The 15,967-nt window shown below is 35.1% G+C and overlaps 2 protein-coding genes and 1 long non-coding RNA gene across 3 annotated transcripts in view; 2 read left to right on the top strand and 1 right to left on the bottom strand.

Annotated features, from left to right (window-relative positions):
• LOC129795447 (mediator of RNA polymerase II transcription subunit 1) overlaps positions 1-15,967 on the top strand; it is a 1,235,552-nt gene that overhangs the window by 482,575 nt on the left and 737,010 nt on the right. The gene's annotated exons all lie outside the window — the stretch shown is intronic.
• The window catches only part of LOC129795564 (protein cortex), a 66,825-nt gene that overhangs the window by 21,469 nt on the left and 29,389 nt on the right, over positions 1-15,967 (top strand). The window lies entirely within an intron of this gene.
• The window catches only part of LOC129795777 (uncharacterized), a 37,061-nt gene that overhangs the window by 20,610 nt on the left and 484 nt on the right, over positions 1-15,967 (bottom strand). The window lies entirely within an intron of this gene.

Below are 15,967 nucleotides of genomic sequence, written 5' to 3'. Positions count from 1 at the left end.
ATATTGGTGCGAGTTCATCTGTCACATCATTGTCACAATTGTATGTCACTCCATGCGAGATTGATTGGATGCAATTTTCAAGATAAGATTGCATTAGGTGGGTAACACAATGCATCAATTAAGGTGGGCATTTATTGATTGCTTCAAGAGCAATAAAGTGGCAGATTTTGAATTTTTATAAAGAATAAAATACAGTTGGGTTTAGCATTAAATCATATTTCAACGGATTTCAATAATGGGGATTATTCCGAATATTTGCCAGTTTAATTTAATACTCAGATTATATAGAGATAAATTCTGAAGAATTGGAATAACTGATAGTTTTTTCGAATATTATTAAAAAAATCAATATTTTCCAAGTTCGAAATGTCCATTTTGTTCCGTTATTCCGAATAATAATTTTTAAGGAATATTTCTTAATAATTAGCAGCCTATTTCATTTATTTCCAATAATTAGTATTTGTGAATTATTTCGATAATTCTGAATAATCCGTATTTGTCATTCAAATTCCAAAATATCCGATTTGTTTCGATTTTTTCAAAAATCATAATTTGTGAATATAACTCCAAAATTTCCGTTTGATTATTAATTCCGAATAATTCTCAATTTGCTTTGATTATTACGAATAATCAATATTTGGCGAATATTTTCAAATATTTGGTAGTTTATTCTTTATGATTACTTCGAATAATCAGTATTTGGCGATTTATTCTGAATAATTAGCGAGAATGATACGAATACTTCACGCGTACTTGAGTAATTCGAATAATTTTTCTCTGAGTAATATTTAATTTTTGCATTAAAAAATTTCAATAATTTTTTTTAGTGTGAAGACTGCCCTTAATAAAGTAGAAAAAAAAACATTTTGCCATACTTAGTTAGATATACATATATGTGCATACGTACATACATATATATGTATCCGGGATAGCTATAATCGTTTCACTCCCTCCTATATTAATTTTTTAAACCAATTGGTAATCATATATCACGATGCGGTCAAGGTATTTTTTGTTAATAAATTCTCCTTTTGCGAACACTGAAAAGAGCAACTAATCCATACAACATTTTGAAAAGTCTTTTGAATGTGGAATGACCATCGATTTTTTTTGTAGAAAATATCTTAGAAAAAAAAATAAGAAGTTCAATATTGGAAACTTGTTGGCTTTACAAACATCTGGAGCTGACCACAAGAAAAATAAGCTCATAGGAAAAATATTGAGTTGAGTTTGGTATGTAATTTGGTGCAAATGCGGTTTTTCCTTACGTTATGTTTTTCTTTACCCCATAAGCGCACCTCGTACAAAAGAATGGAGTGAAAAATACATATATAACATTCTGGCGGCCACAATCATTCACGATCAATGCCGTCAGGAGCCGCACTTGATCAGCTTGCGAACAAGCAAAAATGCTGCGCGAGGGTTTTGTGTGTGCAAAAGATAAATTCCAACTTTATATTTGACGGCGATAATGTGCCTCCTCCATGTTTCAGTTCATAAAACAATCAATCTCCACCTCTTTCACCTCTTCTAAGAGAGTCCTCGGCGCGCATGGCCTGTGCGGAGAATAAAAGGCTCATAAAACACCGCCACTTAGAGAGACTCCAACATATATATGCGAGATTGTGCGCCGGTTTTTCATACATATATAAAATAGCATTATCTCCTCATTCACCGAACGATATAATGATGGCAATTTCGCATGATATGTTTCAATTTTTATCGCATACCCGCTCCAGAAAATCCGCATTGATTGTGCGCGAAGGAATGATGGGTGAAAAAAGAGTCACCATTGGGGGGAGAAAGATTACCACAAAATATTACCATACAAATTGATCACCTGCTAGCCATATGATGCCACCATTCGAGTTTTTTTCTTTCACCACCAACAATTGCCTTCGTCGCCAACAATTGCGCGACGACAAAAAGAAACCCCGCAACACCATCGCGGAGAAGAATCTTGTTCCATCGGCAAAATCACAACATAGAGGATGAAGCACAATCGCGAAGGAATTAAACGACAAGCGATCGTTGCACTTGATTGTGCTGAAAATTCACTCTTTCTGCGGGTATTGTACTTTCCGAGAAATTTACTGTTTAACGTATAATTGCATCTTAAGACACGCCCCCACACAAAGACGATCATCAATGGTTAGGAACGTTAGAAGTACAACGTAATACGAATTTATAACTTTTTTTATGCAAAATATCTTTCAATTTAACTAAGGATTTTTTCCCGAGCTTTCGGTTTATTCGAAAACGAACTCATAGCCTTTAGTTTTTAAGCTGTTTTCTTTTTGTTTTTCAATAAAAAAAATTTAAAAAGAAAAATAATGTTTAAGAAATTATAATTTTATTGTATATTTGATATTCAGGGACATAACCAGAAATATGATGAAAGAGTTTGCTTTTTTGTTGCATTAGAATCTGCAGTTTTTGACAATGTGTTTCAGATTTTCTAACGTTTTGTTATTTATTCTAAACACTTTTTTTCCCAGCAATTGACATTTTCTTTAGAGTGTTTGACGTTTCCCTTCTAGCGTTTGACATTCCTTTTCTAACGTTTGACGTTTATTCTATAGTTTGACATTTCTAACGTTCTACGTTTTTGACATTTCAGATTTCTTGTTGTTTTTTGTCTAACATTTTATATTTCTTTACAATCTAAAAATTTGAAACTTATTTATCTCACGTTTGATCTTTATAAAGTTCGACATTTTTTTCTAACGATTGACGTTTATTTGAAAATTTGACATTTCTCTTCCTTCAATTGATGTTTCTTATTTCACTTTTGACAATTCTTTTTATAGCTTTTGACCTTTCTTTTCTTACGATTGACTGATTTAAGAAAAAAAAACTCTCAGTGAAAAATTAATTAGAAGAACTTCTTTTGCTCATGCGATTCAGTAGCCAAGTGTGAAGCTCAACGCATCAATTGCGGAACCCGTCACTCCCTGAGCAATAATCTCAACAGACGTGTGGGTCAGATGGATTGTGAGATAATTTTTCCAATATTCATTCATGTCTATCAACTACCCACCTCTATTGCGCGGAGGTCAAATTGTCTCATGTGCATGATCTTTCCTCGTTTTGCCAACGTGAATCGTCCCCATGTTTATTTTGACAATCATAACGTGGACAATTGTGACAATTTGATATTCATATGTCAATTTACCGGTGGAGTGTATACATTTTATTAATGCCAGGGAGGTGGGATAGTTTATGGTGTGGACACAGTTTATGTGGTATAATAAATAAATTGAAGTGTATTACAAGAAGCGCAATCGTACCGGACAAACCGCCGTGTTTGAAAATTATAACACAGACACGACATCCATCGTCTCATGTGTCGTTGCATGTGCTCAATGGTTGTGTGGTGGATCTAATACAACACTGCAACAAAATAAAGTGATGTAGTGGCGCGCGTATGCTACCAATCTCACTGTATGTATGTACATAATTTGAGAGAGCAAATATTGCTGGTATAGACAAAATAAAGCAAAATCAATGGATTGTGCATAAATTTAGCATTGGAAAATTATGCCCAAGACATGGGTGTAATGTCCAGGTAACAAGAATTTTCTTAATTTCACATTTTGCATCCTCTTGCAGCTATAAAGATTGTGGTGCAGTTTGTTATTTATTGATTTAACCACCAGAGAGACAAGATTAAATAATTTATTCCTTATGGAACTCACTGGGCACGAACCAAACAGCAAATAGTTATGCTAAGTTCGGGTTAAATTGCTATGAAAACTGATACTGGAAATTGATGCCTTTTCCGACACTAATTTTCACCCAGTTGTTGCTTGACAGGGGCCGAGGGGGGGTGGCACTGCTATGTACATTGCGAGAGAAAAAAATCCAACATTTTTGCCTCTGAGGTATGTTGTGCCAGCTAATGTATCAATTATCGTTTGCCTCATATTTCAAAACACACATTTGCATAATTGAATCGAAATGCTCACAGACTCTATGGGTTTTAGCCACTTTAATATTGTTATTAGCATATTATTTAATTATACTGGCGCATTTTTTTTAAAGAAGAATGTTTTGATCGGCGCGCGCAATATTTTATCACAACCACGGTAATCGCTCAATTTATATGCTGATTTTTTGCACAAAAATTTCAACAAGAAAAACATTAGGGCATCTCTGAAGAAATTCAATCTGTAGCGTTGTCTAATACCGATGGGAACACACAGGTGCAGATCCCAAAAAAATCCAACATCAATTAACCATACGAATATCCCACAAAAAATCGTTCACTTCGACTCTCACGGCTCAGTGGTAGCAGAAATATATATATTCAAGAATTGATGGGTTAGCATGTTTACGATATTAACTGGATCACAGACTTATCTCTTCAATATCCGGCCCATTGTGAAATTGAAAAATGCCCCGTACAAATATTTCTCATGCTCGCTATTTTGCATTTTTTCCCCGCATTGCCCCCTCACGTATGTATCCATCCAGAGGAAATTATATATGCACAGTGTAGAGGAGAGAGATTGAATGGTGGATGAGATAATAAACCAGTCAAATACCAAAGGAATCAAGTGATAAGAATGGCACATGAATGGGAGAGAAAAGTCATCATCATCATCAAAATTGGCAAAATAAATCACACAAATGAACATGAAGGGGATCGCGCCAATCGCACTTGCCGATCTTGTGTGAGGAAAAAGAATATCAGGTGTGCAAAGGTGAGAGCCAAATGGGTTCTCTTGAAGAATTCCTAAAAGGTTTTCTTTAGGAATATTTTGTAGAAGTGTTACAGGATGTCTTCAATAGAGTTAAATCTTATTTTCTTCTTTTCTATTTTTTTTTTTTAAATTTTTATATAGAATTTGTTCTAATAATCGATAGAAAAGACTATTATCAGCCTTCCCTATATATAGATTTAATGACCTAAAGTCTTTAAGGAATTCATTGGAAGAAGTTACAAAAACTATTCTATTTTTTTAAATTTTGAAAATCTGATTAAAATTCGAAATATTCGTCAATTTTAAAAAACCAATTGACACGTGTTCTAAATAATTGGTTAGTTAGTTTCTTTACTCCACATTTCTGTTCATTTTTCGCGATAAAATATCAAAATAAAAATTCAACATTTTCTCCATTTATTTTAACAATTAAAAATATTTCCAACTCAAGAAATTCTTTCGTTAAAATATTCGGAATTTTTGAAATTAATCGACAATATCGATCTTAGCATCATTCAGCACGTTTATTGTTTTTTTTTTTCAAAAGAATTTTTGTACAGCGATCCTCGAAGGGTTAAGCCAAAACTTTGAGCTCAATATAAGGAACTTACGTAAAAGCACAAATTTATAATTTTCGTTTTTAGTCCTGACAGTTCTGACTGATCCTTAAAGTTGGTTCGTGACTTTTAAAGTCCTTGATGTCTTTTTTGGCTGAAAAAAAAAACAGAAACTTTCACTACATATTCCTACACTGATTGGGACTAAATATTAAAATTTTAACTGTTTATATAGAGAGAAAACAAAAATATTTAGAATCGAAAACGTAAAACAATCTTCAAAGAGTTGAAGAAAAAATTGTAAGGCTTTCCTTGAACATTTCCCAGATATTTTCAATGTTTAAAGATTTTTTGTTAAATGTCTAATTAAAAAAGTTCTGCAGCATTATTTTTGTAAAAGGTATTAAAAACGACATTAGGTCAAAGAAATCCGGAGCCGTCACTGAGGTTTCATTTGGCTCACAGTTTGAATGAAAAATCCCAATAAAACACATGCGATGATATGGGAATGAGCAGAGAAAATATATATCAACATGGTGTGTGATTACAAAAATAAATAAGTCGCTCAAAGGAGTCCCTTTTGAGATGCTTTTCTTATTTAATAAAATAAAATGCCGCCATCACGATAATTCATCGGGAACGATCCGCCAGTCCATCTACATCATCATCATCCTTATATTGAGGCTGTTGTTTGTCGTCGGGGAGCGCTCTGGTTGGCAGAATGAATAAAGTGAGATGAGACAGGAGTCTTGAGATAATTTCTGTTGATGTATTATATCGTCGTGATAAACGACAGATATTTTTCGTATCTGTGAAAAGATCTGAACACCGGAGACGACCTTTTAATACGCGAGCTACCTGAGCTTTGTATTTTATTTCACAATGTAATATGCGCCCAAGGGGATGGTTTAACCTCATTTTCAGTGAAGAAAAGTCACTTTTTGTTGAACAAAATGTATGAGGAATTCTCGAATCTCGCTCAATCTCGACCGATTCCCGAGAAACACTAACTTTTTTTATATTAATAATGTTATTTCGATAATGAGATAGGGATCAATCGAAAGCTAATTAAATGTACTTTCGATTGCAAGTGGAATTATGCAAACTGATCCCTTATTTTGATCGGAAGAACCTGCTGCCTCACTAAAAGTACTGATTTCTCGGGGTTGGGCATCCCCCTGTATGCGCCACAGAATGATGGATAAGACGTGAAGGGATTCACCGTAAATACACCCAGGATTGAATCTCACGGTTAGCTTCGGTCTTTGGGCATGTTATCTACTATTTTTCCACTCATTACGTGGGGTATTGTAGAGTGAAAACTCATTAGTGAAAATTGTGTGCCAGACTTGGTGGAGAAAAAATATCTCAACACGCGATATTTGAATTTAAACACCTCGCGCGATTGTATTTGAATGCCAATCGTCAAGGTATCTTTTATAAGGGTGTCTTGCACACCTGAAGTTGACCGGGAGACCTCTGGCTTAACAACAACAAACGACCCATAGTACAAAAAGGAGTACACAGGGTAACGTCGCCGTATAGCCTTTAGATTGTGGATTTTAAATAATGATGGATTCTGGGAATTTTCAAGGGAGAAATTCAATGTTTTGTATTTTAATATCATCAAGAAACTTATGTAGTTTGTAACACATTCATTCGTTAAAAGACCTTACGTTTTTAAACGTTGAGAGCCCCTTAGTACTTCTCCGAAGTGCTTCAAAGATTAGAAAAATTCCTTAAAATTTAGACAAATATTTTATTTTGTGTTTAGAGACATAATTTACTTTAACGAATTGTTTTAAGAAAATTTACTATCAAAGTTCATTAATTGACTGGCTGTACTATGGTTCCCCCATGTTATGATCTCTCAAAAGAGTTAGAGTCACACGGGAAGAGAAGTAGAGTTGCCATTTCTTGAGGAATGCATGCGGAATTCAATTATTCAATTAGGTGACTTTTCTCTTGCTAAAACTGTAGCAAGTGGAAGGTCTCAGCTGCGGTCAGCAACTTAACATGCCATTCTGCCTGAATTTCTCCTTTTTTCTCCCTACGCCATCACCATTCTGCAAGCTAAACACCCCCCCGCACCGACTCCGCCAAAAACACAAATGAGCAATTTGAATTTGTTACCTTTTCCCTCCTCCATCATTCCCCTTGGTAGCCTTGTACGCCATGCAAAACACCTCACAGCGCAAGAAAATCTAATCAATGCAGGATACAGAGAGTGAAAAAAAATAATCAAGTCAATCCGTGCGCGAAATGGAATGAATTAAATGCAATGCAAAATTAATCGCGTCTTTTTACTAATGACCCAAGAAAATGGTAATTACTGACAAATGCAAGATATTCAAGACGCGATTACACCATGAGAGGATTTTCAATATAACCACAACTCGTGTTGTGTGCGCATTTTCTCCTCAATGGGATTTTATGTAATGCGGTGCAATTTCTTCTTTTGCAAAATACCTTTTGTTCTCCACCAACTACCTACTAAATGTTTTCCACCCAGAGAAGAAATTTTAATTTGGATGCACGAAGCTTCGCGTATATTTATTTCAATTGGAAGCTCCCGGTGTTCCCCCCGAATCTAAATGGTAAAATGGGAAGGGGCGGACGTAAAAGACCGCATTTACAACTATTTCACATGTGCAACATAATGCACATGTTCAATGCATAGAATTGTTCAATTTGGTGAAGCACCATTTATACATTGTGTGCACCGCGAGCTTCACTATCGAATAATGTAGTTCAAAGTCTTTCACCAAATCGCACGCGCGTTTGCAAAAAGGAGTTGTAATGAAGGTATAAATTCAAAAGAGGGTTGTCAGTACGAGAAAATAAGGTCTTATTGTAAACAAGAATTTTATCCTTTTTTTTTGTAGAATTTCCTCAAACTTCAGTTTACTTTATTTCTCTTCTATATTGCAATCTTGCCTATTTCATTAACGTTTGAAGATTAAGAAAATCATTTCATTTTGTTAAAAAAAAGCCATAAAAAATGTTGTGAATTAAAGAATTTCACTGAAATATGTACGACATGTGTATTTAACCCTTTCGCATCCATTGGGTCACACGCTGCTACAAACGTGAAACATTTTTTTATCGAATTTAAATGAATTTAATTATTTTTTTAACCCTTTAAGGTTTTTTGGGTCATACGCTGACCCAAACGTGAAACATTTTATTTTTTCAATTATTTATGAATGTATTGTTTTTCCATGTTACAAATGCATCAAATTCACGCATAAGGGGCCAAAGAAGACGTTCGAACTGAGAAAAGTCCTGAGTCCTCTAAAAAAATTCATAGAATAAAAATCGCAATAAAAGAGCTCATGTTTCAATGTTTTTATGTTTCACGTTGGACGTTAAAGGGAAAGTTGTAAATACGGTAAGACTCCGAAATGTCTTTTGAATGCATTTACAGAATAAATATTGCGATAAAATGATCGCACGTACGCGAAAGGGTTAAACTATTACACTTTTTCTTGCATTCATTTCTCTCTCAAAACATACTTTTACCACAATAAATCAAGAAACTTGTCAATAAATAATAAAAATTAGTACAGAATGTTGAACTCTTTAATTAGGCATGTTCCCTTGTTAAAACATGAAAGACAAGCACATTAAATTTTCTTGTTTAAAGACGTTTTTAAGATGTTAACTACTTTCCTCAGGTAACAAAATACTTTATAAAAGAAAAAATTAAAAATCCAATTCCTTTTTTAGGGCTATTTAATTTTTTTTACATTTTCATTTGATTTGATTAAACAAATTTAAATTTAAACTAAATATTTAAAAAATAAAAGACGTTTAAAAGCAATCAAAAACCTCCAATTCAGCAGGATGATACACCCCTCTGTGCGATGCTGGGATTTCGAGGAATTGCAGGGGAACAAGGCAAATAATCGTGGATGTTAATTGCTCCATTATTATGGGTACCATCTCGATGGTTTGATCGCACAATGTGGAATTTACTCGCAAATATCTGGGATATTTCCCTCCGGAATGGCACGGTGGTCGGTGCAGTGGTTCATCAATTGCAAATTTATGAGCAGGAGATGATTTGGAAAGCGCGCGGGGTAGGGCTATGCCACACTGGAAGTAGGTATCTCGTGTTGTTTGTGTTTTTCAATCTCATCGCAACAGCCCACACAATTATTGATGTGCAGTAAGTCCACATAGTTGGGGTCCCCCTTCCCATATTTGCTGTTGTTGCTTCTGGCCGCCCGCCTGGTTTGTGTTGATTGTGGTTCCGGCAGCTAAACTCCTGCTGATGCCTCATTCCCTTCACTGCTTCTGTCCACTTTTCTTGCCCCATAAGCATGTACCACAGCCCCGCGTGTGCCTGTTGTGTGCCGTTTAAATCTTTTGTATACCCAATGGTGGCAACCAACAATTCCGCCATAGACATCACCATGCCTTGCCCTTCCCTCTTGATGATGCTCTAAGCTTATTTCGGAGAAAAAATGCCACATTTTCCATAAATACAAGACATGCCCAAGTTACACCGGTAATATATATAGTACATAGTATATATATATACTAAAAAATGTTCAACCACTCGCGCGCGCAATGACGAACAATACTCACCCAAGCACTTCTTTGCCCCATAGCCTCGCAATGAGGTGCGCACGATGGGTAAAACACCTTGTGAGCATGCTCGCGTAAGAATGATGTGTGGTTGAATTTATAAAGGAGAGTGCATTCCGTTTAATTTATATTTGTGGTAATTCATAGATATCAATTCTTCGCCCTGGAATCTCCGGGCGTCAACTCCATGTTTATTTCAACTTTATACATTAAGAAGAGTTATATATATAAATAAGTTCATGTCATGATGGCGAAACTCGTTCATTCCGCCACTTTTCATACAAATTCCACACACATCTCTTCTAAATGCTCAAACTGTGCGCAATAAGACCCGATCTCAACATACTCACAACACTATATACCTACATATGTATGTATATATATCATCCTCAGCTGGGGCATCACCAATATTTGCATACCATCGTGCACAATTTACGCAATTCAGCTGGGAAGGTATTTCGATGCAAAAAACTAATAATAGTCCAAAATCCTAAAAAGTAGATCATAAACACATTGCAACATACAAAACATTGTGTATGATGCAGCTTAAGGCTTGCTAATCCGTCTTACAAGAAAATAAACGTAGATAGACATTTAGCTGATTTGTCTAGGATTTATTATGGCTGAGGTACTTAGGAGTTTGATTAATTTCCAATGCTCACATTGGCATACTCTTCAAGGTTTGTCAAACAAATTGCAATAATACAATGTCAAGTTGGTTAAGCCTACATAATCAGGTTTTTATATTTTGAATAAATATGTTTATATTTAGTTTAGGTGATTAGAGAAAAATCGAAAAAAGTTTTCCAATAAAAATTAATGTAAAATATTTCTGGAAGAAATATAAGTGAAATGTTATTTCTACGACTTATCGAGGTTTTCTTCACCTTCATCAGGTATTTTAAAGTGTTATAAAATCAAAATTCAAAAAATTATTAAAAAAAAATGTTTCAGTTATTGTCAGTCATTTAATATTTTTTTACAAAACATTTCTGCAAATGTTTTTAATTAAAAAAATCAAAAGGAGTTTATCCGTGTCTTTTATGGGAAAGGTTTTCATTCAAAGAGACAATTGACTAGATCAACTCGTAATTTTGCAGAATAAAATAAGAAGTCGTTTAAAGAAACTTTCTGTTTCAGAAATTTTTCAATTAATCCCTGAAATTACACATGGTTGATTGCCCAACCAATTAATTTTGCAAAGATTTTCTTTAAAATACAAAGAATGACGTCACAAATCACAATAGAGCATTTTGTCCCTTTTAATACAAAAAAGCATTCACGTGCAATGGTTCGTTGGTGATTTCTATCAAGGTATACATATTTATGTACTTCGCATATTGAAAGGGACAAAAAACACAATAGTGACGTCATTATTTACATTTTTCTATCAATTTTTGCCCGTTTTCCCAGCTGCTTTCAGTGAAAAATTGCCATTTTTTATGAGTTTTGTTTCTCTACAAAATAAGCGTGTACCAAAATCCTCTAATCGGAGATTTTCCCGTACGAAAACGCATAAACTCCTTTTATGCCTTTCATAAATGGCCTTTTTTTATGACATTTAAGCATTCATTCACCAAAGGGCAAATCCCAAATAGAGCCTTTCTTTTCCCATCAACCAAAATCATGAGTAGGTTGGGGTATGAGCAGAATCACCGTCTTATAGGTATGCTTCCCTCATTCCATCATAATGGATAAGTATACGTTACACATGGTGGAGGTTTGTGCGGATGAACGTGTGATAAGATAATCGATCTATCGAGCATCTTTCATTTTATTAATGGGCCCCAACTACATAGGCAAGCGATCGAGGCATCACCATTGAGTTGATTCTCATTAATTTTCAATGATTCAAATAGGTGTTGTTGGCAAGTGAAATGCGGGTACTCTTATTTGTAATTAGACACTCAAACCGGGCAATATTGTAGCACTTTATTCACTTCTAAATTGATCCTTCCACTTATGCGGCTGCCAACTTAAGTAATGCCCTGCTATATAATTAACATTCAATGCATAATGCACCCAGCAAGTAAATTGTTAATATTTTTTATTATTTAGTAAAATTTTAGTCCAAATGGGAAAAGGGGATTTGGAAAATTGAATTTTTCAGCCATTCAGTCGCATAGTATGATAAGCTTTAGGTTGGATATTATAAATGCAAAATGAATAGAGATCGCGCCATTTTGTGCAGAGGTGTGATTTTCACAGTAAATTCACCTTCTTAATTAGCACCTTGTTCTCCAAATCACTCCGCAACCGATTAACTCACCTTGCCAGTAATAATAGAAAATTAGACACCTCTTTTTTTTGCATATTATATTCTCAACTCTTCGGTGCACATTCCACAGCGGATTTTCACCAACAAACTGATCGAATTGGTTCAATTGCTCCATTAAGAACCACATCGAATGCTCTTGGTCTATGTTATGGTTGCTTTTTTTTCGCAAACTCAATATAACTCTTCTCGATTAACCGTTTAAACATTTTTCTTGATCAAATATCTTATGCTTTGGGGATTTTTTTTTGTGCAAAATCCATCTATAAATAGCACTTGTATGATATACATTCAACTCAATTTCCATATGTATATGGTGCTCAATGGTTTTAATGAGCTAATATGCTTGAGAGACTAATTGTGTGGCATTTGAGAGTTCATTTGCAACAAGATACTTTAATAGGAGAAAACGGGTGTATTATAATTATAATAATAGTAATTCAGAGGTGATTCACACAGTATATGTTCCAATTTTTCAGGCAATTCAATTCCATTCAGCATGGATTTGCCTGAAAAAAAAATCCCACAAAGCAAAATCAAATTGATTTTCAATGCAAATTTTTCGTTATATTGCGCGGTAATTCTTCATGCGTCGTTCGACGCCTCCATGTGCGTTCTACGGTAGGTACCCCACACCGGAATATATATCTTGCAAATTTTCAGGTAGTCAGAAAACCTCCACGCAGCCGGCAAAGAGACTTTTAGCAAACGAGGCAGCCAGAATAAATCTTCGTCAATGCATGACATACCGATACAAAACGCTAATTACGTGATAAATCTGCATGCAAAACAAATTAATTCAAATACAAATCACAACCACATTGCTTTATATCTTCTTCGTGAGAGCATTTCTTAAACTCCTTCGCATCATCATTTCTTACACCACAAAGAGGAAACTCCCTGCCAAACTGGAATTTGTGCAATTTATCTGTTTCACTCTCCATTTGTATGTACACAAACATACTTTTAAGACGTTTTATGCTACAACTAACATTTGGAATTAAAGATTTTTATTGAGAAAACGAAATAGATAATTTATTAGTAGTTTTAAAATTATTTAGAACTGGGAGAAGGACGAAAATGTTAATACGTGATTTATGGTTTATTTATATACCTCCTCGCATTATTATTTTTCAAAATTTTTAATGTTGAAATTGAAAAAAAAACCTAAAGCAGTTTCTCAAAACAAATGTCCCATGCAACGTTTCGAAGGCTTTATTTCTTCCTCACCAGGCGTGTTACAATTTTAGTTTTTTGATTTTTTGAATTATTACAATATTCAGTTTGTAAATTATTATAAATTGAATTTGAATTTAAATTTAGAATTAAATAAAATGGGAAATCATACAATTTACAGGAAAATTGAACTTTCCCGTTAACTGCCTAAGGTCGTAAACCGTGCCCTCACACTATTAAACTACAACCCAACAGAAATCCATGCATATTACGAATATTACAATAATTCTCCTTCTATATTCTTCACATTTTTGCTCCTTAATTGGAGCTTTAAGATTCCAGCTAATCGAAATGAAGAAGATTAGAATATTTTGTTATCTTAATATGAACATTTAATATCATTACAAAATCGCATTTTCCATGGAAAATTAATTATATAATCCTAATTAAATCTTCCTATCATTAACATAAAAGACTCTCTCAGTATAACGAAAACGAGACGAACAAAGCTGTGAGAAGAGATCATTTGCAATTAAACTAAAGACTTTAACTTGAAATAAAAATTAAGGCAGTAAACTGCATAAGAGCCTCTTACTGCGGTCTAGTTAGTCACACCGCAGACTTGTTAAAGGGGCGGAAAAGAAGTTTAAAAGTTTTCAATCTTCCCATCTGAAAAATTTTCAATAAATTAGACTACATACAGGAAGTACCAGGCGCCTCCATCTCACTATCTAACCTTTTTTTTTTAGAATAAATATAACAAATTTTTTCTACGTCGATTCCTAGCTGAAATTTTGAGTAAAAGTTTGTGAATTTGTCTATTTAACGCAATAATGGTCACCTCAATCAATTAGTAGGAACCAAAAATATAGCCCACGGTTTTTTTTTTTTCGTAATTTCCGTGGGATTCTAAACCCAATTATTTTATTTTGTGAGTTAAGAGATAAAAAAGAACGTAAGATACATAGTTATTTTGTCTATCTCTCCCATCTTGATTTCTATCTCTCTGCTCTTGATCTTCGCCCCATTCCCATGAAATCCATCGCGTGTAAGGTCATTTTGAGATTCTTTTGCGAAATTTCCAACCCATCATCTTCTTAATTGAAGTTACTGTCATTTGCGGAAAAGTGATCTCGTAAATAATGCCATAGCTGATATGAAATTATCATAAATAATGTCTCCCATGGGAGTTGCACAAGAAACCCCGCATAAATTGCACCTTATCTCAAATTGTTTATCAGATCAGGGGACATGGAATATATATGTATGTATGTAATGGGTGATCGCGTGGAGAAAACCAGAAGCTAGAGTCATCTCTTTAATTTCAATTAATTCCCCATAAGACTCCAACCATTGCGGCGAGCACACCCAAGGAGATGAAGAAAATTACCATTCCGCCCGTTTGGACCCATCCGCCCGATGGATCATCGTCATGCAGACGATGCCCATGCGGATGAGTTTTTCATCGTCCCATTGAAGAAGAGGGGTTTTGGTATGCAAAGTCGCCTCACATGGCCATTCGGTATGCGCAAATGGTGGCTTTAATATGTGAAAGACTCTAAACCCCGTGTTGGCTTCTTGATGGTAGCCAAGTAAAATGATGATACTAATGGTCTATCATCGTGCAGAATGAGCGCATCAATCAACTCCGGGACTTTTCTTCTATATACTTGTATATGTCTCTCCGGGGCTCACCATCTCTGACTTCCTTCGCGGAAACCGCGAGTGCACACGGTTTGTGAATTGAAATTAAAGTGAAAGAAGCTCAATGCAGATGAGCTCACAGTAGGGATCATTCAAAGTCTTTTAATTCAATATATGGCGTCAGTCTGGGGTTAAATGTTCCGCACAAATGTGAAGAATTGTTCTGACTTTGTCATAATTAGAGGAGCCTTTGGCATGGTCATCCCTCAGTTGGATGATTGCATCCCAAATGCTAACTTAGTGGCTGTTAAAAGGTAATTTTTTCTCCTATTTCTCTCTCACTCTCTTGATTCTTTGATTGAGTAGACTAGTCTTAGATTCTAGGCTGTTGGCTACTATGTATGTACATATAAGCGAGAGAATGTGAAAAAATTCATAGCAACAAGGTCTACCAATTAATGCCGTATACATTGTGACAAATGTATATAGTGCATCAAGGCAAGAAACTCATCTTCTGCTCTAGAAACTAACACACAACATCAAAAATATATAATCCCCGCGTATTCCCATAAAAGAAAAATTCACAAAGATGCATAATTAATAGGCACGCAGTTGATTAAACGATGGAAATTTATCTGTTAAAACACGCCCACTTTGTGGCAAAAAGTGCGACGAGATCGCGCAAAGAGGTGGCGCGATCATCGGTGGACTTCACATTGATGCAATCAAATATCAAAAAGGCGATACAACGGCCAGTCATGAAAGTGGACGTAATTAGTAAATGTATGTGCGATCGCCATAATAATACAAACTTACTGCCAAGGCAAATCGATCTTGCGGCGTGACGCAGCGATCGGGCGTGCAGCTGGGTACGATCGCGCGCGGGTCAACTTCTTTAATCGAAACAACATCAATAAAGGGGAGAGCGCGCAAACCCAAAAGCCCTCCACTTTGAAGTGACAAGACATTTCGTTTCACATTTAAATCCACACGATCCACACAGAGTGTCAAAGTGA

The sequence above is a fragment of the Lutzomyia longipalpis genome, chromosome 4 (genome assembly GCF_024334085.1).
Source record: "Lutzomyia longipalpis isolate SR_M1_2022 chromosome 4, ASM2433408v1".
Classification (NCBI taxonomy): Eukaryota; Metazoa; Arthropoda; class Insecta; order Diptera; family Psychodidae; genus Lutzomyia; species Lutzomyia longipalpis.
The sequence above is the reverse complement of the archived record's forward strand: the minus strand, read 5'-3'. Positions and strand labels throughout refer to the sequence as shown.